The following is a 26,393-nucleotide window of genomic DNA, read 5'->3' on the forward strand; positions in this document are numbered from 1 at the left end:
GGGGAAGATTGACCAATGCTTGGGATCTGGTCAGTGTCTTCCCTGAGCTCTGATGCCTTATAACTTCTTTAATCTGTTCTTCTCAAGAGCATATGTAACCTAAAGTTTTAGTAATAACACACCAGAAAAATTTGGTTACAAAAAAAATTACTAACACTAATAAAATATTAGGGCTATTTTTATGAGACCATGACATTGTTTCAGAATTAAATGTTTGACAGCTTTCAAAATTGAATTCACATACCATGAAATCCACCCATTTAAAGTATATAATTAGATTATTATTATTATTTTTTTTTTTTTAGGATATTCACAGAGTTGTGCAACCATCACCCACAATCTAAGTTTGGAACATTTCCATCACCCCAATTAGTCACTCTCCACCCTCTGACCCCAAACCTAGGCAAGCACTAACTGACTTTCTGTTCCTCAGAATTAAAATGTACGCTTTTAGTTTAACTGCCTTAAAGCAAACTATTTTCTATTATGAATGCTTGAAATTGTCCCAAATCTAATCTCCTGAAAAGAATCGCTAATTCATCCTATGACTGTTTTCTGTTGGGGGCAGCGTTTAAGTGGCGCTACCTTGGGGAACTGTGCAGATGCCTAGCATCTCCAGGGCAACATGCTTGACCTGAAGATGGTCTCTCCTCACCACTGTGACCCACTCACCCCCCAAACACACATGCAACCTCAAACAGGGTGTGATGATCAAAAATGCCAGCACAACTGCATGTAGGTCTTGGCCACCAAAGATAGTAGGTGGCAATGTGCCCAAATCTTTACATAACCTCTGAATTGTTGTAAGATTTAACCGTCACAAAATCATTAGGCATGTACTGTAAAGATTTCCATGAAGGGAGAGGCAAAGCCTGGTAGAAGTCGCTGCCAGGAGCCCCGAGGCAGTAGAGGCAGTGGTGTAACCGAATCAAACTTGGGTCCACTTGGCCGATGTAAAGCCAGTCTACTGACACCAAGTGGTGGTGAAGGAAAGTACAACATTTATCGTAAGGTGCCATACAAGGAGTTTGGGACAGCTAGTACTCAAAAAGCCTGAACTCCCCAGCAAAGCATTTTAAAGGCAAGGTGAGGGAGGGGCATCCCAGCTTGTGTACAATTCTCTGATTGGTTGACGGTGAGGTAACAGGATGGTTAACAGTGTCAATCCTTAGGCACCAGTAGGTCTGGGGCTACATGCTCATGGTCATCAAGTAGTTAATTTCTTCCATTTGGTGGCATTTTAGCATCTGTAAAGCAACTCAGGAAATGTGCATCAGATACCATTCTCTAGGTACTTCAGAGAGGAGCTACAGCTGAGGATGTGGGGAGGGGTCTGTCCTGGGAAGGCCCCGTAGGGTCCTGCTCGGTTCATAGGCTCTATGAGGCAGGCACCAGGCAGATTCAAGGGCTCATCACTTTGGTTCTTCCCTTTTGCAGGTTCTCTGAGTGGTGGGTAGACTTTGCTTCTCGGAACATCTGTGGGGGACCATCTATATGGGACCGTTATGTATTTTGTCTTTTAGGACAGGTGGGAGGGGCATTCAGTGAAATCCACCTGGGTCTTTGTGGTCTATTTCTTGGAGTTTAGATTATTTTGCTCTTGAGGTCCTATCTTAGTCTTATCAGGCTGCTCTCACAAAATATCACAGGCTGGAAAGCTTAAACAACAGACATGTGTTTTCTCATGGTTTCGGAGGCTGGAAAGTCCAAGATCAAAATGCCAGCAGGGTAGATGTCTGGAGAAAGTTCCCCTCCTGGATTCTAGACACTGTCTTCTCACCCTGTCCTCACATGGCCTTTCCATGTGAGGAGAGAGAAGGGGACAGAGAGATGGAGACATCTCCCTGGTACCCTCTCTTCTTATAAGGGCACTAATCCCATCACCAGGGTCCCACCCTCTGCACCTCATCTAAGCCTAATTACCTCCGCATCTCCAAATACCAACACAACAGGGTTGAGCCTTCAACATATGAAGCCTCGGGGGAAGGGGGTGCAGACATTCAGTCCATAACAGATTCCCTTAGGTGCATAAGGTAATATTAGGACCAATCCCTCCCTTTAAACAGAACAAATAGGATAAAATTTGAATTAAAAGGGGGTGGGGTAGTCTTCCTCTGTTAGTTTCCCCTATTCTTGTAAATAGTCTTTATCGTGACCTGTTTATCATGAACTGTTTCTGTGAAGGAAAAATAAACTGGCCCTTCCCTTCTAAGAAAGGTACATCTTAATGTTTGTGGGATTCAGGTGCTAAGTGAATGGCTACAAAGTGCTTGCTGCTCAGAGAAAGTGACACGGCAGAAACCAGCCGCCAGCCAAGCTGTTTCCTTTGACATTCCAGAGGCCCGCCCAGCCCTTCTGGTTTCGCGGAATGTTGTCCCTCGGTCATCACGGGGTGGCTGAGGAAAAACCCTGCAGCCTCCCCGGTGAGCTGGAATAAGACCTCATTCGCCAACAGGGACAGATACTCTGAGTGGCCCCCACGGAGCCCGACGCAAGCTCGGGGGCACGGTCACGGCGGCCAGTCCCCATGTGGCCCAGCGCGTGCAGAGTGTCCCAGACCCACTGCCCCAAAGGGACAGTTCACACCCGGGTCACCAAAGCCCACCGTCTCACAGAAGAGGTGGACGTGACCGGATCGCACAGACGAACATCCGACAGGCTCTGACAGGCTCAGTTTAGGCGGCACGAGAGAGGTGGGCGGAGGTGACTGGGGAGAGTCTGGTTCCTCTCAGCACTGGCGTTTTATCAATTGCATCTCAAATGCTGTCACTCACCCGGAAAGGTCCTAAAACACCCCTTGCTTCCGCTTCTGAAGCAGAGGGATGTAGCGGCAGCTGTCTGGGGGAGATGGGGCTGGGCCTGAGGGGGAGGAAGGAAAATTACCAGATGGGACTGGACCAGACGGAGGAAAGCAGGCAGTGAGGGAAGGTGGGAATATCCCCACTGATGTCCAGCCAGCATCCCCCCACTGGAGGCCCAGGGGCTGCATAGAAAAGCTCCATCAGCTGGGAAGCTAGGAGAAATGCCCTCATTTTATAGGGAGGAAGAATTTTCCTTTTCACAGAGCCTTGAAGAAGCTCAAGGAGAGATGTCAGCAGAACTTAAAAGGGACTGAATCCCTTACATAAGTGAACTTGTGTATTGGATCCATTATATACATGAAGCCTGGAAACAGGGGATTAATATCAGGGCTGGTGTAAATAATAGCTATTAATTGCAATTAATAACATGAACTACAATTAATTACAATTCACCACAGTAGTATTAAGCACTTACTTTGTTCTAAGTCCTGCACTGGGAACTTTACCTGTATTATCTCACTTAACCCCTCAACAACCCTATCAGAGAAGTACTTTTCAGCATGCCCACTTTACAGACAAGGACACCAAGACTCGGTGAAATTAAGCTCCCAAGATCACCCAGCTAACAGGAGGCTGACCTAGGACTGAAATCATTGTGTGATTCCATAACTTTAAGCTCTGGCAGGAAGGAATGACCTCACTCATGTTTCTAAAGTGAGTATCTTTCCAACTAGCCAGTTTGGGATTGCCTTCAGGCAGGCAAGGAGTTGGGAAAAGAAGAGAGGAAACAGCCACCCCTTAGGCCGCCCCAGGCTGGGGCAAATGTACAAGATCTCGCAGGGGCTCTGTAACCACAATCTAGCCTTCTTCCCAGTCTCTTTAGCACAGCACAGGCTATGAAGGGGGTGGGGACCTGTAGCCCCAGGGAGACTGAATTCTAGGCCAGCCTTCTCCCACATTTCCCTGCAGAGCCCATCTTGGAGGGATACCTGTACCCATCATTCCCAGATTCCAAGCCAAGCAGTGTACAGCAGGAAACGAGTTTAACTGTAGATTCGTTAGGAACACACACACATCCGAGGGTCCACGAGTACCCTTCACTCCTGAAGAGCCAGCCCAGGTCACTTATTTTGAAGGTGAACCTTAGTGTGTATCAGAATCACCTGAAGGGCTTTTAAAAGCACAGATTGCTGGGCTCCACCCCCAGCGCTTCTGAATCCTGGGTCTGGGTGGAGCCTGAGAACTTGACCCACAGGTTCCCGGTGCTGCTGACACCGCTGGTTGGGGGACCACCTTTGAAAACCAACATTTTAACTGATGGAAGCCTTAGCTTTGTCTGTGACTTCATTTCTGGGCACGTATCTCTGCATGTTGAAATGCGATAGCAGCTGTTCAAGGACGTTCATCCTTACCACCTGTGTTGATTTCCTATTGCTGCTGTAACATTACCACACACTTAAGGGCTTAAAACAACACCAGTCATCTTACAGTTCTGGAAATCAGAAGTCTAAAATGGGTCTGCAAGGGCCGCAATCCGTTGTGGAGCCTCCAGGGGAGAATCGGTTTCCTACCTTTTGCAGCTGCCAGAGGACGCCTGCACTTCCTGGCTCGTGGCCCCTTCCTCTGTCCTCAAAAACAGCAGCAGAGTAGCATCTTCAAACCTCTCCCTCTCTCTCACTCACTCACACACACACACACACACACACCCCTCTGCTTCTAGAGTCACCTCTTCTTCTCTGACTAACCCTCTTAGAAGAATCCTTGTGATTTCATTGGCCCACCCCAGTTGAGCCCACCTAAATAATCCAGAGCAATCTTTCCATTTTAAGACCATCGGGACTTCCCTGGCGGTCCAACGGTTAAGACTCCACGCTCCCACTGCAGGGGGCACGGGTTCAATCCCTGGCTGGGAACTAAGATCCCACGTGCCACGTGGCATGGCCAAAAAAAAAAAAAAAAAAAAGACCCTTAACTTAATCACATCTGAAATCCCCCTTTGCGATGGAAGGGAACATATGCACAGATTTTGAACATTAGGACGTGGGCATCTTTAGGGGCCTTCATTCTGTTCACCACCCCCGTCATCCGACAGCTGCTTACCCTCCTATATCACAGTGCCCTTCCCACACAAGAAAAACCGAAACCGTATCAGGATTTGCATGATGCAATCCCTCCTTCGGACTCTCCTGGTAATGAAGCATCTTGCAGGGAGAGAGGACGGGGTAGTGGGGGGAGGAAGGCAGGAGCCCTGAGGGAGGGAGTTAGCCAAGTGCCTCTTAGACCAGGCCCCAAACACCCACTAAGTCTCCCCACGCTTGCCAGACTTTCTAGAATCTAGCGCCTTGGTGCCTCTCCCTCTGAGCCAGAAGCCTCCAGGCTCCCCACTGGGCCTCACCCCAGGTCAGTGCTCACCCCAGGCTCAGCCACCAGCACCGCCTCCCAAACCTGCCAGCAGGAGCTTGTGAAAGATGCAGAAAGAGGAACTCTACTCAAAGCCTTCTTGCCTTTTGAGTTTCCGATGATTACCTTCAGAACTTTTCTGGGCTGAAGTCCCAGCCTCCAGGCTGTGAACTTTCTGTTGGTGCATTAATTTGCTCGGGCTGCTGTAACAAACTACCACAACAGACTGGGTGGCTTAAACAACAGAAATACAGAAACATACCTTCTCACAGTTCTTGGGCCTGGAAGTCTGAGGTCAAGGTGCGTAGGCAGGCTGTTTCTCCTGAAGCCTCTCTTGTTGGCTTGCAGACGGCTGTATCCTCTCTGCATCCTCACCTGACCCTTCCTCTGTGAGACGCCCCTGGTGTCTCTCTCTCTCTTTTTATAAGGACCCAGTCCTATTGGATTCCAGCCCACCCTCATTTTACCTCATTTTAACTTAATCACCTCTTTAAAGACCTTATCTCCACCTCTCTGTGTAACAGGTGGGCCAGGTGCAACTCAGGGCAGGCATAGGGAAGGGTAGGCCAAGCTGGGACTGTCACCGTGTGCACCTGGGCCCAGGTCTGCCTTTTGGTCTTAGGTCAGGGATGGAAGGAAGGTGGAGGAGGTCAAAGAAGCCCCCGCAGGCTGAGGCTTAGTCTCTATAAGCAAGAAGCAGTATTTAAGGCTCACGCTCCCGAGAGCCGACTCCCTGCAGAAAGTTTTTTGCTTGATACACAATTTACAGCAAGTCACAGACATTCCACCAAGTCAATACACACCCTGGACCCAGAGGAAATAAAGGAGCAGACAGTGAGGGCTTGTGTTTGACGGTCTTTGCAGGGGCTGTGTGGTAGAAAATGATTTCATCCTCAAGGCATGGCTCTGAGAAGGAAGTCAGCCAGCAAGTTGAAACAAAGCAAACAGCCTTATCTTGTTCTTGATTCATGGGTTCCTCTGTCTTCAAAGCCCTTCAGAGGCAGGACACTGAATTGTCACTGTCAGAGTAACTGCTGATGCAAAGTCCCCCCTGGGACCTTGCATCTGTGACTTATAAGACCTGGGGTCTCTGACATTTTTCTTTGACAAACCTTTGCTGCTCGCTGGTCAGACCCACTACCCAACATGGGCTTAAAATATACACATATAAAATACACATATGTATATACTAAGTGAAATCAGCCGGTCACAAAAATCACAAACACTGTATGATTCCACTTACAGTATAAGAGGGACCTAGAGTTGTCAAATTCATAGAGACAGAAAGTAGAAGCGTGGTTTCCGGGGGCTGGGGGTGAGGGAGGGGAAGCTCTTGTTTAATGGGTAGAGTTTCAGTTTTGCAAGATGAAAAGGGTCTGGAGATATGTTGCACAACAGTGTGAATGTACTTATTGAACTGTACACTTAAAGATGGTTAACACAGTAAGTTTTATGCTACATATATTTTAGCACCATTTTTTAAAAAGGCTGCTGTAAGCAATCATGTAATAGAATGATTAATGATCATGTAATAGAATGTCAAGCCAACCTAGGTTTGAATCCCATATCTGCCACTCACTAGTTTTGGGACAGTGTTCTAAGTTTTTTGTTTAGTGCCTTAAAACCACAGCAATCGTGTTATTATTTCCCAGTTTCTATGGGGCAGGAATTCGGGAAGAGCTTCAGCTGGGTAGTTCTGGCTCAGGGTCTCTTCCGAGCTTGCAGTTGGGTGGGTGTGGAGGGATGGATCACTGGGGGCTGCTGAACACCTCTCCCTCTTCCTAAGAGTCTCCAGGCTTCTTCATGTGGTCTTTCCACGTGGCTGACTTGGGCTTCCTTACAGCATGGCGGCCTCAGGAAAATTGGATGCTTCTGTGGTGGCTCAGGGCTCCAAGCAGGCAGATGTCCCAGGGACTAAGGGAGAAACAGCATCACCTTTTCTGATCTAGCCTTGGAGGTCATGCACTGTCAGTTCCTTCCTACTCTCTCGGTCACGAGCAAATCACACACTTCCCCAAGTTCAAGGGGAGGGGTATCAGACTCCACCTCACCATGGGAAGTGGCAAAGTTCTAGAGCAGGGTTGGCAAATTACGACCCTTGGAACAAATCAGGCTCACCTCTCCAAGGCAGCCATGTCCATGCATTTACATATTGTCTCTGGCTTTGCCACAATGTCAAAGTTGAGTGTTTGGGACAGAGACTGCATGGTCTGCAAAATCAAAAATATTTACTGTACAGCTCTTTATAGAGGACCCCTGTTCTAGAAGACCATGTGGGATGGACAATATTGTTTTAGCCACCTTTGGAATATGCCGTTGGCTGCAGGCAGGTTACGAGCTGCTCTGAACTTTACCTGGGTCTCCAACTCTGTAAAAAGGAATGATGATCATATGTAAAAAGTACTCAGCACAATTCCACACCTGTAACAGGTAAAGTATACAATTTAGTTCTTCCCCTTCTAGGCTTAATTATGATTTGACAGTCGCGGAAAGTTGTTTACTGCCACTGTAGGTCTATTAGCAGTCAGAAATTCCCAATTTTAGACCCTCCTTGGAATTAAGGCAGACTTTACAGAGACCCTCTTTTTTTTAAAAAAAAAAAAAACTCTTTATTTTATATTGGAGTACAGTTGATTAACAATGTTGTGATAGTTTCGGGTGAACAGCAAAGTGATTCAGTTATACATATATTACATGTAACTATTCTCTTTTTTTTTTTTTTTTAAAGATTGATTGATTGATTGATTGATTGATTGATTGCTATGTTGGGTCTTCGTTTCTGTGCTAGGGCTTTCTCTAGTTGCGGCAAGCGGGGGCCACTCTTCATCGCGGTGCGCGGGCCTCTCAGTATCGCGGCCTCTCTTGTTGCGGAGCACAGGCTCCAGACGCGCAGGCTCAGTAGTTGTGGCTCACGGGCCTAGTTGCTCCGCGGCATGTGGGATCTTCCCAGACCAGGGCTCGAACCCGTGTCCCCTGCATTAGCAGGCAGATTCTCAACCACTGCGCCACCAGGGAAGCCCCTAATACATGTATCTATTCTTTTTTTAAATTCTTTTCCCATCTAGATTGTTACATAATATTGAGCAGGGTTCCCTGTGCTATACAGTAGGTCCTTGTTTGTTACCCGTTTTAAATCTAGCAGTGTGTACATGTCAATCCCAAACTCCTTAACTATCCCTTCCCCCCCACCTTTCCCTGCTGATAACCATAAGTTCGTCAGAGACCCTCTTTTTAAACACATATTTATTACTCTGGAGGAAGGAAATGTTTGCAAGAATTCTTTTAAAAATGCAATCCCCCCTCCCCCCCAGCCATCCTCCAATGCATTATTTTATCAGACTAGCTACATTTTTACCTTTCAGAGAACAAATACCTAAGGGACTGAGGCAATCTCATAAATTTGGAACTGAGTGACCGGGGAACAGCTTGGTGGTGGCAGGTCTCCGATGCCCTAGGGAGAGAAAGACACAAGAAATTTGACCTACTTCACAGCTGTGCTCAGGGCTGCCTCAGCCTCAGACAAAGCAATGAAAAATGTTTTCTTGGCCTCCCCTTAGCCATCGCCTCCCTTTCCTATTGCCCAGACTTGTTATCTCCGCCCCGACCTCCTCCACCGGCCAAGATCGCCCTTGGATTTTTTCCTCTCCTCCCCTGGATGCTTCCAAGGCCCATCCTCCAGCAGCTCCCGGAGATTATCTGCTTGTGACCCTGCTTTCCTCCCTGCTCCAAATTCAAGCAGGGTCCTTATGGAGCCTAGTTATTCAGTGCTTCTGAACTCTTTCTCTCTAGAAGAAAGCTTCTATCCAAGAAAATAGAGACCCCTAACAGGCACTTACTGGGGTAACATTAGACCTGCCAGTCCCAATTCTCCCACTCATTTACTCAAAAACCACCAAAATTAACAACTGTTAATTTGTGCATCATTTAAACAAACCATGTTCTGTCTCCTCTCCAAATTACGTTTGACTCCAATCACTTTTAAAATCTACTTAGCTTCACCCTGAGCTGTGTTGGAAGAATAGTTCCTTTTTATTGCAGCTGTATGTCGCCATGTTATTTTTATATCAAATATTATGAGTGTTTGGGGGGGGCAGTTGGGAGGGGAAGTGTGTAACTAGATGATTAGAGAACACCCCCGCTGGCCCTATGAATTTTTACAGCATTTTTCCCTCCTATTTTGCTTAGATTTGCAACTTTATGCAAATTTGATAAAACATTTTGTGGTATCCCCAGAGCCCCAGCTCAGTATCAGCCAAAGGCCAGCTCAATTTACGCTGCTCCAGGAAGAGTTGTGGTTTGGAAAAATTACTCAGCTGGCTGCCAAAAAGTAAAAATTGTTACTACTACGCCTGGTGCTGCTCCCAGATTGTTGCAAAATGAACAGAAAGTAGTTAAGCGCATTGCCCTAGGTCACAGACCTACTCATTTATGGACCTGGAATTCCAAAGACTTCTGGCTTTTCCAAGCATTCCGTTCATTCATAAATTCATACTCCCTAAGTGTACCAGGCACTGGGCCCTTTCAACCAATATTGCTTCCTTTACTCCGTTCTCCAGAATGCTTTTTTAAATTTTATATCCAATATCACTTATAAAATAACGTGCTGCCAACCGTTCTCTTAAGCTCAAACAAATTTTTTTGACAACATACTTTCTAATCTATCCTTAGGTTAGCGATAGAAAAATGGACTAAAATGACAGACATTGAGATATGTTTAGTAGAAAAGCTTTGGTTGTTTTGCTTATTTTTATCTCAGGTAAACATCTGGGAAGTAACTAAAAATAAAAGTATGTCTGAGATGGTCAATGTTTCTGAAGTACTTTTAGGACTAAAACCGTGAATGTAAAGGTCACATGAAATCAGAATTTTGAGTGTGTCTGTAACAGGAGCACTGCTGGTGGATGTACTGAACAATAGAGTTTTAGCCTGAGATTCAGTTTGTTTCATCACCTACCCCTTACCTGGCACCAGACTAGATAACTGAGACACCTGGTTGCCATGGAGATGAGATGGCATCATCGGATCACGTCTGTGTACAGGTATAGCTTCAGAGTTTCACAGGCCTTTTGCACAGGAGCAGGGGTACACCCGGCTTACTAGCTGCTAAGACAAAACAAAGGGATTTCCCTTATGAAATGGTTGATGTTGTTGTTACATGTACTATTTATTGAGCACTTACTATGTGTCAGGTGATATTCTGAGCATTTCTCAGATATTACTTCATTTCATCCTCCCACCAAGCCTGCAAGGGTTACTATTCCCATTTCACATCGTAAAAAACTGATGTTTAAACAGAATTAAACATACTTCCCTAGGTCTGCCTCCAAAACTTATATTCTGAAACATCATGCATTATTGCCTCTCAGGCATGGAAAGCAAAGTTATTGCTGTTTGCTTGATAGGTTTTTAGTAATTTAAGTGCATCATTTTAGGGCTAGTATCCTACCTAGCTACTTTGGCAAACTAGGGAGATTTAGTTGACAGGCCTTAAGCAGTGCTTGGAGAGGGTCTGTGCTTCTAAATTCTCAAGTACTTGAACTTAAACAGTGAGCTGGTCCCATTCACATCCTGCCCTACAGCCCCCTCTAGCTGGAAGTTATTACTGTTGACCACGAGGGCAAAGGAAAACATACTTGAAAATGTTTTGGGTTTGTTTTTGTCTCTTCTGAACTGAGTGGTAATATAGAAAGTAGGAAGACAGTTTTAAACCACTGACAGGGATCCATCCCGCAAGACCGCAGAAATTCGTGGCAATTTCTGCATTTTCCAAGATACAAGACAGCAGAGGCTGGGGCCAGTCATCCGTGTGATTTAAGGAGATGGGGGCTGCAGAGGGTGGGATGGGGTACAATGGCACAAAGCTGATAAAGACGGACGGGGCAAGCCACAACTCCCAACCCGAGGGGAGGGCTTGAGCTTAGGAAAGATGCAACACCTTCATAGGCCATTTTATTTTCTCCCCGCATCGCCTCCTCTCAGTAGGTGGCTCCATGGCTGGGAGGGCAGAATGTGGGGCTGCTCGAAGCTGGGTGGTGAAGGAAGGCCTCTCTAAGGAGAGGATTTATGAGCTGAGACCAGAGGGATGAGATGAAATTTTAACATTAAGCACTAGGGACAGGTATCTTAAAATGTGCTCTCACACACGGAACTTCTGCGTAGGGCTCTTCATGCTGTAGAAACCCCAACATGTGAAAAGGATAGGATCTCCCCACCTCCAGTAAAATCTCCTCGGGAGTTTTCAAGATGGTTTTTGTATTATTGGAATTTTGTTGTAACAAATAACGTAGGAAGGAAAGAAAAGAGAGCCTCCTTCCTGTGTTTGAGATATAAGTGCCACACCATGTCCCCTTACATCATATTAACTACATCATCCGTCTCATGACACTGTGAGGTTACCGAGGCTGTTACCCAAACTCAACAGATGAGGAAACGAGATGAGAGCTGAGTCATCTGAGGTCCTGCAGCCAGTAAGTGGCAGGTCAGGATTTCACCAGGTCTGGTTGCCTTCAAGGCACTGCCTTTTCCAGACACCACTGGAGGAAGCTGGGCCACCATGGCTGAGCACCTCTTTGAAATACAGTCAGTCTGGTTTGGTGAGATCTTGTATAATAGCATTTGCCATACAGAATCATTTAATCCAACAAATAAGTATAATAGGAAACAAAGATCTACCTTATCACTAATTTCCCTCTGCTTTCATACCAGAGCATCAGCATAACAGGAACGAGCAAAGTGTGATGAATTCTATAGGAACATCTGTAGGAGGGGCTCACAGAACACAGGATCTTGAAGCATGAACAGGAGTTTTCCAAGCCAGGAAGGAGGCTTAGCATCTGTAAAGTCATTGCATAAGTGCCAGGCCAAACAGATCAATAAGCAAATCAGTAAAATTTTTAAAAATAAAATTAGAGTGGACTTCCCTGGTGGCGCAGTGGTTAAGAATCCGCCTGCCAATGCAGGGGACAAGGGTTCGAGCCCTGGTCCGGGAAGATCCCACATGCCACGGAGCAACTAAGCCCGTGCACCACAACTACTGAGCCTGCGCTCTAGAGCCCATGAGCCACAACTACTGAGCCTGCGTGCTGCAACTACTGAAGCCCACACGCCTAGAGCCCATGCTCTGCAACAAGAGAAGCCACTGCAGTGAGAAGCCCGGGCACCACAACAAAGAGTAGCCCCCGCTCGCTGCAACTAGAGAAAGCCCGCGTGCAGCAACGAAGACCCAACACAGCCAAAAATAAAATAAAATAGATAAATAAAATTAGAGTGACTTAGATGGTAAAGGCGTTTATTTTCTCCAATAATAGCAAGTCTAGAGGTAGGGCAGCCAATGAATGTACCAAAATCAGCTTTGTGCCATCCTTCTGTCTTCTGGAGTAGGGGCTCCCTGTGGTCCCCAGATGGCAGCCGCAGTTCAGGGTATCCCTTGCTGATGACAATGTCCGGGGGAAGAAAAGGGATGTCCCTGACTTGTGTCACTTTAAAAAGGGAGGTAAACTTGCCATGAAGCACTCGCATCAGAATTCCCTCCTCATCCCTGTCTTGTAGAACAATGAAGATTCAGCCTCCAAATCTAGGGAGGGGCCCACCTCCCCAAAAAGTCATGGCTGCTTGGAAGGGCCCTGTTAGCAAGGAGGGTGGTTACGAGAAAGCAAACAACACTTGCCACAGGCATAAAGGCATGAAAAAAGATGATATTCTGGAAGTAAGTTGTTAGGTGTGAAAATGTCAGGAGAAACTAATAATTCACACTGCAGCCAGGTGGTAAAGGAGTTATATGCCAGTGTTTGGCTGTATCTCCAAAGTCCATGTTCCTAAAGCTTTTAAAGACAGTAAAATATCAACAGTGTTAAGAGGTTTTTGTTATTTTTTTTTAAATAATTTCCTTCAAAAACAAATGGTTAAAAAAAAAGACAAAATACACAGCAACATATATGGTAAAAATAAAGCTATTTAATTTAGTCAGGCATCATAGCATTGTAGAAATAATAGTGTATCTGGTCTTTATTTTGACATTTGTACTTTTTTATGATTACAATAGTAACACGTATTCATTTTTTTTAAATCAGAAAATTCCAAGAAGCCCAAAAAATAAAGTAAAAATCATCCATAAGCCCACGGCTTGGCTATAACGACTTGGTGTACATGGCGTCCTCATATACATAGTGGTTTTATACAGAGTTGCAGTAGAAAGTGACAAATTTTCTGTCAAATGAAGGCAAGCTACTGCTGGTCTGTTTAGAAGGGAAAAAGCAACAAATAAAACAAATGTACATGCTGACTTACATTATAGAATAAAACATAGCACGTAACATGGGGGGAAAAGTAGTATAGCTATTGTTTTTGTTTCTTTTTCTTCCTAAAGGGGTGTATTTCTGGTTTGTTGACTTTCTATTTTACAGAGCAGCTTATCTAACCCCCAAACTCTGTAACTAAGGAAATAACACAAGTCTGTCCATGAAAGCAGGGACTGCGTGGTGGTCCTGGCCGGGAGGGATGGGGGATGGGGTACAGGAACTGAGGACAAGTCTCATCCTGGTGAGTTACAGCTTTGGTCCTCAGAATGGCATCAGGTCAAGGCACGGGGGCCTCAGCACTAAAAAAGCCACGGGGATGCTCAAATCGGCACCTTGAGGAAGGCTGTGTCCATCTGTGCCTCTGCAGAAGGGCCTCTACAAGGGGTCAGGATGCAAAAGATTCTTGAATTTTTCACTTCCAGTTTTTAAAAGGAAATCTGAACATCTCTGCATCTAACAGCAAGATTGTTTTTTAAAATGCTGGGACCTGCCTGGGCAGGAATCCATTATGAATGCTGTTGGCTTTTGGGTTTTTTTGTCCCCTATTTCTTTAATTTTATTTATTTATTATTTAAAAATATTTATTTGTTTATTTGGTCGCGCTGGGTCTTAGTTGCAGCAGATGGGCTCCTTTAGTTGCAGCTCAAGGGCTCCTTAGTTGTGGGATCTAGCTCCCTGGCCAGGGATCGAACCTGGGCCCCTGGCATTGGGAGCACGGAGTCTTAACCGCTGCACCACCTGGGAAGTCCCTTCTTTAATTTTATGATTCTCTTTCAGGCACACTTTTTAGTGGCACTACCGATTTCTGGGTAGAAGGTTTTTTTGTTTGCGGCTTGCTGTTAAAAATCTATAGAAAGACAGACAATATCCTGCCACTAGAGAGCTGTTAGACCTTGGGAAAGTCACTTAGCCTCTCTGGTCCTTAGAAAGTGCAAGCCAGAGGTTCAGAGTGGCAGCTCTGCTCCTCTGTATTATCTGAGGCTCAGAGAGGGTGAGTGACCAGCCAGGGGTACAACAGCTTTCCCCGCATTTTATTATTTTGATTTTTAAGAGGAGGAGTCCAGTGAATTCGGAAGTTAATTAGGTTGTGTTTGAAGAGCAAATGAACAAGAGACACTTCAGTGTAAAAGAATGAAAACTAAAGCTTTGAGAAATAGAGATACAATATTTTATAACTATCCAAATGGGTTTGTAGGAAGGAAGTGTGAACTGTGTAAGATGTGACACATTCGATGCACACTATTTACCCCCAACAAATATTTACTGGCTGCCCCTTGGAGCTTAAAGTTCTGTAAGGAACTGAGAAGATAATCATGATGCAATAAGTGCTCTGTCAGATAAAACATGAGGGGTTCTCATGAGAACTAAGAGGAGGCATTTAGAGGGACTTCCGGAAGCCTTCCTGGAAAAGGCGACACCTCAGCTGATACCTGAAGGAGAAAGAGGACAGAACGTTCCTATAGGGAAATTCCATCTGCAAAGGCCAGGGAACTTGGTGGCTTGAACAGCTAAAAGGAAAAGTGGTCGGGAGGACGTGGAGTTCTGAAACCTGAAAGGATGAGGAGGAACTAAGTAATTAGAATCTCCAAAGCCCCAGACCCACGTCTTTATCCCGAGGGCAGAGCTGTCAGCTGGATCCGTTCATAATCTCCCCCTCCTGCTCTGAGCGTGTATAACAGTTTGGAGCCAGGGACAAGACAGAGCCCGTGAGACCAATTAGAAAAGTATTTCTCAAACTCCTGACAGACAAGATACATTCTACCTGTTAACCCAGAATGTACACAGATCTCGGGACACACACTGACACAGGCGTCCCGAAACCAAATTACTTTTCCTTTGTTTGACGCACACTTATGTTTTCTAATCTATTCCTTTTTTTTTTTTTTTTTTGATGGTGAAACTGCATGACCCACCTCAACTGATTTCGTGACCCGTTAATAAGTCACAAGTAGTTTGAGGAACGCTGAGGTAGGAAGCTGCTGTCATCCTCCAGAGAGGAAACAATAGCATCTAGGGAAGCAGAAAGGTGGATTGTAGGATGTGGAAGGGTTCCAGAAGGATTTAAGAGATAGGAGGGAAGGACCCAAAGGAATTAGAGGTGATGCCCAGAGTTGTGGCTTGAACTCTGGGTAGAAAAAGGAGTTACTTGCTAAGATAGGGAAAGTGAACTTGAAGATCTACTAGGAGGGTAAAGACACTGAGTCTTTGAGAAATGCCCATTTTGTTTGGTCAACACAAATGTACCTCTTCATTTGAGGCCTATCTGAAGAAAAAGCGTCTAAAGGCTACATTATGTAATTGCAGAAAGTGGTCAGGTTTTACTGAAAGAGGGAGCAAAATGGTGGTGTTGAAAAGGAGGAAACCATTCGTCGTGGGGCGGGGGGTAGGTTCTGCAGCGAGCCTCAAAATCCTACTTAGAAAGGACAGTCAAGCTATAAATCCCAAGGAAACAACCCAGATCGAATACTCACCTGGTGCTTTGCTGCGGCTGCCATCAGGGCTTTTGTAAGACAGAGAATAGGGTAAGTAGAGCCTTTGACTTTTCAGGTGCCAAACCCGATGGCAGGAGTTAACTTCTTTACAAAGTTGGCACCGCTTTTAGAATCCCCGATCACTAGTTCAGGAAGGGAGCGGGCGTTGCTTATGCACTTCTTGTAAAAATGAAAATCCATTAACTTTATTCTTCATGCACGTTCTCCAACAGCATCGGGTCAAAGGGACTTTATTCCTTCCTCTTTTCAGAGCTTCCAAGTCCCAATCTGGCTCCTTCTAAATCTTTTCTTTTACAAAACAATAGGGAGTGGTGGTAGCCTGTGGCTAGTTGAAGATTTTGAACAATAGGTGTTTCTGAGCCGGGTTTATTGAAATGGTCCTGTCTGTGTCCTGGGGGTAGATTGTAAATGAGATGTCGACAGGAGCTCTTTTGTGTGGATGGCATTCGGCCTGAAAGAGAGGAATTTCCTTACTGTGCTAGTATTTAAAGTAGATTTGTTGCTGCTTTTGCTAAAACTTTTTATCCAGCTGCTGGAGCTAACAGCACTGAATGAGTCACTCGGTAAGACTGAGACTTCCTGCCCTCCCTAGCAGGGCTCCGACTCTGTCATTTACATTTAGAAAGGACAGACTCCTAAGAAGATTGCTTAGATTTTCATCAGCTTGAGCCTCTTTTTCAGATCGTCACGGGGACCTGAGCCGCCAGCAATCCGTTACCCCCAGGAGAGGGTGGCCAAGCCGGGCTGTTTTCTCACTCCCTGGAAAACTTCTGGCTGTTTTGCTCGCTTTCTTTTTAAAATCCAAGGAGAGAGACAAACACCGTCTCCCGCCTTACGCCTTCCCTTTTTTGTAAACGACAGGCAATTTCAGTTTACTGTAATTACCTCGGGCTGAGGTTGAACCAACTCCACACTTAGAAGATAAGGCAACAGTTTTATTACCTCTCAGCCCGGTGCCTGGGGGTGACAAGGCTGGCTTTTATCTGGAGACGTCGCAAGGTTATCAGTAACTGAAAGGGGCTGAACCTTTGAGCGGTGGCCATTAACATGCTTCCCTTCCCTGTGATCAATTTCCTAACTCTTTATTGGTAATTAATTTTGATCCAAAGGCCAGCACTGGTCTCCTCCAGTGTTTCCGCATTCCGGCACTCAGCACTTCGGCAATCCTACTGATAAATGGTGTAAATTGCAACCACAGGCCAGTCCCGTAACATGAGCTTGAAATTCCAAACAAGGTCCCAAACCTACAGCCCACTGAATAGCTTAACATCCTCTCATTTGGTAGGTTTGCAGTGGGTACAGTTGGTTTTTCAAAGAATTGATTAATAAAACCTTTCACCTACGACAGTAGAAATCCAGAAGAATCAAACTGATTTTGCTTTACTATCCATGGTTCTTTTTGAAAAGTAAAATGTAATCCACACCAGGAGGCAGTGTGGGGCTTGTTCTAGATTAAAAAAAAAAATTCTAGTGCTTGATCTTTTTCTGTCTACAGTTCACGGACATGTCTAGCCACACAACGGTTTATTCTTTAATTCAAGCTATTTTACATGGAGTCTCTCTGTTATCTCTTGGATTGGAAATGTGGGATAAAAACTTGTGTTCTGAAAATGATTTTCCAACTGTGTCCTGGGTAGAGCTTTAATGAATGAGGAATGCCCTTAGGGATCAACTTTTAGGTGAGTGTCCTGGGCTGCATCAAATTAGCGCAGCAGCCAGCCGGGACCTAGCGTGGAACCACCCTCCCATCAGTACAAAGTCCGGTGGGCCAAGAAGAATGTTACTTTTATCTCTTTGGCTGTGAAGTCAGATCATAGTTTTAGGGTACAGGATGAGAATGCGGAAGAGAATGATGGAAGGGATGGCTCACAACACACACACACACACACACACACACACACACACAAGCACACAACCTGGCAGATATGAAGTGTTTATCTCCAAGCGTTTATCTTCAGACTACGCATTCTGTAATTTATATAGACAGCATTCCACACTGTGAGAAGAGGCCAGTTAAAAGCCCCTACAAGTACCCCTATTACCATTATAACAAAAACCAACAAAGGTGCTTCTGCCGATGGTGTGTGAAACACAGTGACAAACCAATGAACACCCAGAACTCACATGGTCGAGGAAAGAGAGACAATGTCAGAAGTAATATCGAATTTGAAATCAGATTCCTCTTTTCCGTAAAGATGTAGAAACCTCGCCCACCCACCAGGCCAAGCCCACCACCTCCCAGTCACTACCCATCCCCCATTCTCCTCCTGGGCCAGGCTGGGACAGCGCTCCGTCCAGGACCAGAGATGCCCTGGAGGAGGAGGCCCCTGGCGGAGGTTCTGACGCACCGAGGCACCTGAAGGGGTGGGTGGCCACCATCCTTCAGCTGCAGCTCTGAAAGCCATAGGCCAAAACCTGACCTTGCAACTACTTGCAGTGTGACTGTTTCACCTTTTCCTGCAGACAGACAGGCCCCCCTGGGTGTGTCATGCAAATCAGCTTTCTACAATCCAAAAAGTTCTGAATTCCAAGCACGTTTGACCAAGAGATTCAGAAAAAGGCTTTTGGACATTGCTCTCGTGAGGGTTCAAAGGAGAATCTTAATGACAGAAGTATAAGGCAACTCTTTAAAAGAAGAGAAAGGGGGCTTCCCTGGTGGCGCAGTGGTTGAGTCTGCCTGCCAATGCAGGGGACACGGGTTCGAGCCCTGGTCTGGGAGGATCCCACATGCCGCGGAGCGGCTAGGCCCGTGAGCCACAACTACTGAGCCTGCGCGTCTGGAGCCTGTGCTCCGCAACAACAGAGGCCCCGAGAGTGAGAGGCCCGCGCACCGCGATGGAGAGTGGCCCCCGCTTGCCGCAACTAGAGAGAAAGCCCTCGCACAGAAACGAAGACCCAACACAGCCAAAAATAAATAAATTTTAAAAAATAAAGGAATTCCTTTAAAAAAAAGAAGAGAAAGGAGGCTTAGATGAGAAGAACCCAGGTTCCAATCGGACCCCACGCTGCAGAAGGTGGGCAACCCAAACTCTCTTGCCTCCAGTCACTTGTGGAGTTGGGATTACAGGGCCAGGCACCTGGCTCCAGGAAACACAGTGAATGAGGATGCTGGTGGGCAGTAGGTAGAGTAAACTGATAGATTTTAGTGCTGGCCTCACCAGTTTGCTGGGATTTTTAAAAACGTTTTATTGGAGTAGAGTTGATTTACAACGTTGTGTTAGTTTCAGGTGTACGGCAAAGTGAATTAGTTATACATATACATATATTCATTCTTTTTCAGATTCTTTTCCCTATAGGTTATCACAGAAGATTGAGTAGAGTTCCCTGTGCTATACAGGAGGCCCTTGTTGGTTATCTATCTTATATATATAGTAGTGTGGGTATGTTCATCTCAAACTCCTGATTCATCCCTCCCCACCACGTTTCCTCTTTGGTAACCTTAGGTTTTTTGTTTTTTGTTTTTTTTAATATTTATTTATTTATTTGGTTGCGCCAGGTCTTATTTATTTATTTATTTTTATTTTTATTTTTGGCTGTGTTGGGTCTTCGTTTCTGTGCGAGGGCTTTCTCCAGTTGTGGCAAGCGGGGGCCACTCATCATCGCGGTGCGCGGGCCTCTTCACTATCGCGGCCTCTCTTGTTGCGGAGCACAGGCTCCAGACGCGCAGGCTCAGTAGCTGTGGCTCACGGGCCCAGTTGCTCCGCAGCATGTGGGATCTTCCCAGACCAGGGCTCGAACCCACGTCCCCTGCATTAGCAGGCAGATTCTCAACCACTGCGCCACCAGGGAAGCCCCCAGTAACCTTAAGTTTGTTTTCGAAAACTGTAAGTCTGTTTCTGTTTTGTAAATAAGTTCATTTGTGTCATTTTTGAAAAATTAGATTCCATAGGGAATTCCCTGGTGGTCCAGAGGTTAAGACTCCATGCTTTCACTGCCATGGGCCTGGGTTCAATCCCTGGTCAGGGAACTAAGATCTCACCAGCCACGTGGCATGGCCAAAAAAAAAAAAAACATAGATTCCACATATAAGTGATATCACATGATATTTGTCTTTCTCTGGCTTACTTCACTCAGTATGACAATCTCTAGGTCCATCCATGTTGCTGCAAATGGCATTATTTCGTTCTTTTTTAGGGCTGAGTAATATTCCATAGCATATACATACCACATCTTCTTTATCCATTCCTCTGTTGATGGACATTTAGGTTGCTTCATGTCTTGGCTATTGTAAATAGTGTTTCAATGAACATTGGCGTGCATGTGTCTTTTTGATTTTTTTATGGATTTCTCCAGATATATGCCCAGGAGTGGGATTGCTGGGTGATACGGTAGTTCTATTTTTAGTTTCTTCAGGAAACCCCATACTGTTCTCCATAGTGGTTGTACTAATTTACATTCCCACCAACAGTGTAGGAGGGTTCCTTGATATTTTTATTTAATTCTGGCAAATGACGAAAACCCAACTGTATAGTGGAATTGTTAATGCAGTCTGAAGTGGACCTTTATGAACCCACTGTAAAGTCTGATGGTGTTTGCTGTGTGGTGCAGACAGAAGAAAACTGGGGGACCCTGGCCAAGTTCTTCTCTGGACCTGTGTCCTCATCTGTCAGTGACACAGTTGGATAATGAGGTGTCATTTTGAAGCACTGATCCTGTCATCTGAGAGTCAGTCAGGGGCTGGTGTCCTTTCTGGGCCCAGCGGGCTGGTAGACGGTATTCCACAGCTTAACCCACAAAGTCTGTCCTGTTTTTCCTTTGAGGAGGGGGGTTTCAGGGAGGAAAGCGGAAAGGAGTCGGACGAATAATTAACTGCCTCACTGCACAGATCAGGCCCCCCTACATGCCTTGCTCTCCAGACACAGGTAATTATTTCTCATCGTGCTCCAACTGACAGGAAGACATGCTGGATACATTTTCTTTCTTCTTTGCTTCCTCATATATCCTGTTTCCCCCAGTTTGTCTGATGCAGAAGCTCTGCTCCAGGTGGAGCCAGCCCACCAAGCCCTCTGTCCACAGGGCAGCAGCACCAGGCTGCTTTGACACAAAGTCTGCCTTCTCTCCAAAGCCCAGGGTGTTGGCCAGAGAGCAGAGGCTCCTGATCGATCCAGCCAGAGGTTTCAGTGAGGACTCAGCCCGATGGACCATCATGAGACGTGACCTCACCGGGTTTGGACACAGCACCCTCGCTCTGCATGGCCAGCTCACCATTTCAAGGGAGACCAGTGGGCAGTGTGTGCCCGAGACCCTGCTCCCACCTGGAGCCAGTCAGCCACTCCATCTGGCCTCAGAGCTCAGTACCCCCTGAGGTCCGCTGTGTGTCCCAGACACAGCCCCATGGCAGAGAGTCCTGCTGGGCTGTGTGGTTGCATTCCAGGTTTCCCTTGCTTTCCAGGTCCATGGTACAGGTGTCATGAAATGAGACCAGGAAGTCAAAGAATAATAAGGAGTGGAAGGAACTGAGGAGGAAAGGCAGCTGCTCTGGGGAAAGGGCAGTGAGCATCACAGCCCCACATGGATAAAGCCCAGCAGAGAGGGTGGAGGAAGTTAGGTGGATAATCCATAGGACTAACTGCTTCCAGCTGATACGAGGTGGGCCTTTCACATTCTAACTCCATGTCAAAAGCTGGCCAATCGGGCTTCCCTGGTGGCGCAGTGGTTAAGAATCCACCTGCTAATGCAGGGACAGGTTCGAGCCCTGGTCCGGGAAGATCCCACATTAAAAAAAAAAAAAAAAAAAAAGAAAAGCTGGCCAATCACAGCTGCATTTGGCCAGCACTTGACCAAGGCCAAACAGAAGTGGGCATCAGTGATGGGAGATTATGTTGCAACATCCAAGGTCACAGAGACTAGCTTTGCTGAGTATTCATTTTCCTTCTACCCTGGTGACCTTGCTTTCCTAATTATTAGTCCCTTGTTCTGCTTCTCCAGGAAATCCCTTCTCATCCCTGTTCCTTCCTTCACGGAACAAGTATTTACCACCATACTACTACGTGCCATGCATGGTCTAAGTACTGTGGTCGGCATGAATACAATGGACAACAATGCCTGACCTTGTGATTCTTACATCCTTAACTAATTCCTTTCTCTCAGCTTGGTCAGGAAAAAATAAAAAATTTCACCTAACAGGGAACATAGGCAAGTATTGCTAAGAAGTGACATCTAACAAGAAATGAAAGCTAGCTGATGAGAAGCTTAAAAGCAAAATGTCCTTCCCCACTCCTGGCACCATCCCTACCCCAGGTATCCCAGGCCTGTTATCTTCCAACAAGACCCAGTCTGCCCGAACCTGAGGAGGTGGGACCAGCTGCCCAAACAGGAAACCTTATTTCATTCTGTAACCCTGACCTTGGGTCCTGAATCTTCCCCTCCTGTAAACAGTCCATTCAACCCAGGAAGACCTGCTGACTCGGCTGGGACAAATTCTGAAAAATTCACATAATGTTACAAACATTAAAAAAGAAAAAAAAATCCCTAGATCCTAGAGGAAGTGGTATATCTGATTCAATCGTTAGAAATTGCTTTATAAAGTCATGGAACAAATGGAAATTTAATCCTAACAGATGACACTGCCAGGGCAGTCACTTGTGTGCCTGGATGACTCAGTAGCATCTGTTGCAGTGGCTGGGAAAATGAGCCATGAAATCCTGAAGGCATTCCCTGCTGGAAGCAACGGCCCCGCCTCGCAAATTAGTAAGCCAGGCGTTCTCAACATCCTGCTGTGAACCTTTGTGCCTAGTTCTGTGAAGGTTATGACTCACCTGAGCTACCGGTCAAATGATTCTTACTCAGAGCCCTCAGTTTTTAATCTTTACTATTAAATGATCAAGGCAACAACCAGCCGAATGTCTGTCTACTTTCAAGATGTTCCTTTGAAATGACTGATTTTAGGCAACAACTGGTTTTACATAGGGTAACCCTCAAATTCTCATATTAACTGGTTGCCAAGCTTCATTAAAGGGTCACATTAGAGGCTTTAGACCTCCGTCCCTGGACCTGGGCCTTCTAAAATGACTTTCCTCCAAACAGCACTTAACTTCCTTTAATTTAGTTAATTAATGGAACTTTTTGAAGAGAATGGTTACTTTGATCTAAACCCCTTTCTTAGTTTCTGGTTAACATTTCCAGAGAAGGACAAAGAGGGATGCCCTCACGCCTGGCAGAAGCTACCAGCAGCTCACAACTGCAGTCCTTCCTCCAAATCAGAGACCACGGAGGGCGGGAGAAGCCCTGAGAGGAAGAAGGCTGGTTAAAACTTCTGCCCTTGGCATTTTCGTGGGTGTTTGCCCCAGACAGAGAGAAAAGAGCTAGGGTGGGGCTGCAAAGCACGCTCTCTGGGAAGCTGGGTCTGCAGTTCGGAAATCCTCAGTCATCCTTGCAAATCAACTAACTGGAAGCAAGCGACAGGAATTAGAAATGCTTCTACCTGCAAGCTTCCTGCAAAACAACCAACAGATTCAGATAAAAATGGAAAATGCAAGTCCCACCCACCAGGAATCCTCAGTTTCCTGGCTGTTCATCCTCACTGCCATCCACCTAACCAAATGGCCACAGCAGTTTTTGCTTTTCAGCTTGCCAAGGAAAGAAAAACTGTTGTCCTAGCGGCTGCTTTGGAAAAAAAAAAAGGTCAGCAACCTCAACCCAGAGATCTTACCCTGCAGCACGGGTAAAATTTTTGTTGAGGTGATAAGTTAAAAAGCAAGACTTCTGACTCTTGACTTCCACTCTGCGTTTTATGGTCAAACGCAGCCCGGACGTCCCGCGTCCCAGCGTGACTTACCTGGGAGCCGAGCCTCGGACTGAAGTTGTACCTTGAAAGGTACATCGGTGATGTTCCGAGCTTGGTCACAAGGGGGCGCTCGAGAGCCGGGCTGCCGCAGCAATACTTTGTTTTCTCAGACTTGGTGTGGCGAAGGGGGAGGGCGTGGGGAGGGGGAGGGGGGTGGCGAGGGAGATGCAGCTGGCTTTCAAAAAATCCTTTTGTTCTCTGAAATCCTGCCGCTTGCCGTTTTAGAAGGCAAAGGTTGCCACGTTACCTGTTGCCAGGGTCCTGAGAGTGCTTGGGGAAAATGTGGGCGACAAAGGTAGCGTACAAAGTCCTGGGCTCGGTGGCCTTCCAGCCCTTTGGCCGGGCTTGGCGCTGACATTTGGAGAGCAGCTGCCGCGATCGCCGAGCATTGTTTGGTTGTAGTTCTAACAGAGGAGTGGCTGCGTGTTACATCATTTCCAAGCATGAAGTGCCTGGGGTTTTTTTTTTTTTTTTTTTTAATGACTAATTTTCGGATCCCTCCCTCCCTGGAGTTTGGGACAGAACATGCACTGTGCACGACAGCCTCACCTCAGGAAGCCCAAGTTTTGTAGCAACTTGTTAAAATAACTCGGGTGCCTCAAAAGGAAAAAAAAAAAAAAGCTATGTTTCTGAAACAAACCTTTCCATTCTTCCTTCTGAGAACAATGCTGTGTTTGATTAGCCATGGAGGCTGCTCCCTGAAAGATCTGCTCTCCCCACCAGGGCCGGGCTGCTATCGGCTGAATAGATCTCTGAGCCAGACAAGCCTGGGCTCCGGGCATTTGTCTGGCATTAGGAAGTGTCTGGAATACTAGTAACTACCAACTGGCGAGCCTTATGACTACAAGAGTTCTTACACCACCCTTCCCTCTCCGTCCACATCCCTCTCCGCCCACCTCCACCGGCACACAAGCCTGCTTTTCTCTACTTCGAGGGAGGAAAGGTTAGCTCGTTTCTGTGGTTTCCGTGGCGGATGGCTCTGGTGGTAATCAGTCCCGTAGCCACGTACCTGGAGCCAAAACTAACCAGGACAGAGGCCAGCAGAAGCCCTGGGCCCCCCCAGGAGCCCCGCGTCCCATCCCGCAGCCCTCTGATCACCGCCTCCTCACCATGGGGCCAGCAGGCTGCGGACCGCTGACCACCACACTTTGGGTGGCCTGTAAATGTTAAGCTGCAAATATTTTGAAACAAGGGAGCGATTTTTCCATGTGTATTTTGTTTCGTGGAGTTTCTCTCCTTTTGCAGAATTTTTCAAGTTGCAGCTGGGCACCCCTTGCTGACCACTCCAAATGCATTCATCCTCCAGACCTTTGCGCTCCTAGCTCAGTCCTCTGGGTCAAAGGACTCCCAGAGGACTGAGCTAGGAGCAGTTTCCTGGAATTCCTCGTGGAGAGCATTATCTTCTACTGGACGCGGTGTTTCAGGGAAGGCTTACTAGGCGGATGAATACAAGTGGTTTGGCTGAACAGAAGAGGTGGGACTGGAAGCCCTGTGAACGTCTAGGAGCTGCATGACTTAGAGAAGTCAGTTACCTACCCTGAGCCTCAGTCTTACCATCAAACAAATGGGTTAGTGAGATCTAGCTGGGTCGTGAGACCATGTCTATTAAATTCTTTTTCTTCTATATTAATTTATTTATTTTTGGCTGCGTTGGGTCTTCACTGCTGCTCTCGGGCTTTCTCTAGTTGCGGCCAGCAGGGCCTACTCTTCGTTGTGGTGAACGGGCTTCTCACAGCGGTGGCTTCTCTTGTTGTGGAGCATGGGCTCTAGGTGCGAGGGCTTCAGTAGTTGTCGCAGCGGGCTTAGTAGTTGTGGCTCACGGGCTCTAGAGCACAGGCTCAGTAGTTGTGGCGCACAGGCTTAGTTACTCCGTGGCATGTGGGATCTTCCCGGACCAGGGATCGAACCCATGTCCCCTGCATTTGCAGGCGGATTCTTAACCACTGGGCCACCAGGGAAGTCCTATTAAATTCTTAGCACAGCGTGTGTTAACGGAGGAAAGATGGACTCTCCGGTGATTCAGATGATCTAAGGGCAGGTGAAGCATCTGGACTCATTCTCCATCTCATCATCTTTGTTTTCACCTGGGTTTGTGCTTTTATCATGTGAAGGACTCCAGCTAGATCACAGATTTGTTTGGCGTTTGGTGGGGCAGTCCAGACTGGGGAGCATGTCACCCCGGGGAGGATGATCTCCACCGTTCATTGTAAATTCAGCACTTCTGGGCCTGCTTGCCCAGAAGTGGCAGCAGCAAACTTCTCAATTAAGAGTTTTGTCTTCATCGGTGCCAATATGTGCTCCCAGGATGCCAGAACATTCCTCAATGCTACCAACAGCCTGCTGGTAACTCTCCCTGGCCTCCTCTCTTAGCATCCTTGTCAATGGGTCCCTACTTCTCAGACAGAGAGCTCGCTCCCCAGCGAGGGCCCCATATTCCATCCTTGGATGACCGACTCCTAGAAAAGTATTCTTTATGCCTCTCTGAGCTTTTCCTTTTGTGGTTTCCCTGAGGGCCTCATACGGCCTGAGTCCATGCCATCCTTTACACAATAGCCTTCGAAATAATGGGAAACCCCTCCATCTACCTTCTCTTGCAAACGAAACACCCTCTCTTCTT

The 26,393-nt window shown here is 46.5% G+C and overlaps 1 protein-coding gene and 1 long non-coding RNA gene across 7 annotated transcripts in view; one reads left to right on the top strand and one right to left on the bottom strand.

Moving 5' to 3' along the window:
• The window catches only part of DLGAP1 (DLG associated protein 1), an 846,176-nt gene that overhangs the window by 760,063 nt on the left and 59,720 nt on the right, over positions 1 to 26,393 (top strand). The window lies entirely within an intron of this gene.
• On the bottom strand, positions 7,831 to 24,206 carry LOC137776402 (uncharacterized). Of its 2 annotated transcripts, none has more exons than XR_011076209.1 (4): positions 23,768 to 24,206; positions 15,970 to 16,441; positions 10,163 to 10,301; positions 7,831 to 8,652 (listed from the first exon to the last, which is right to left on the bottom strand). It is a non-coding gene; the product is annotated as an uncharacterized lncRNA (long non-coding RNA). The 2 variants fall into 2 exon arrangements; XR_011076210.1 differs by having other exon boundaries at positions 10,163 to 10,304.

This window comes from Eschrichtius robustus, chromosome 14, assembly GCF_028021215.1.
Source record: "Eschrichtius robustus isolate mEscRob2 chromosome 14, mEscRob2.pri, whole genome shotgun sequence".
Classification (NCBI taxonomy): domain Eukaryota; kingdom Metazoa; phylum Chordata; class Mammalia; order Artiodactyla; family Eschrichtiidae; genus Eschrichtius; species Eschrichtius robustus.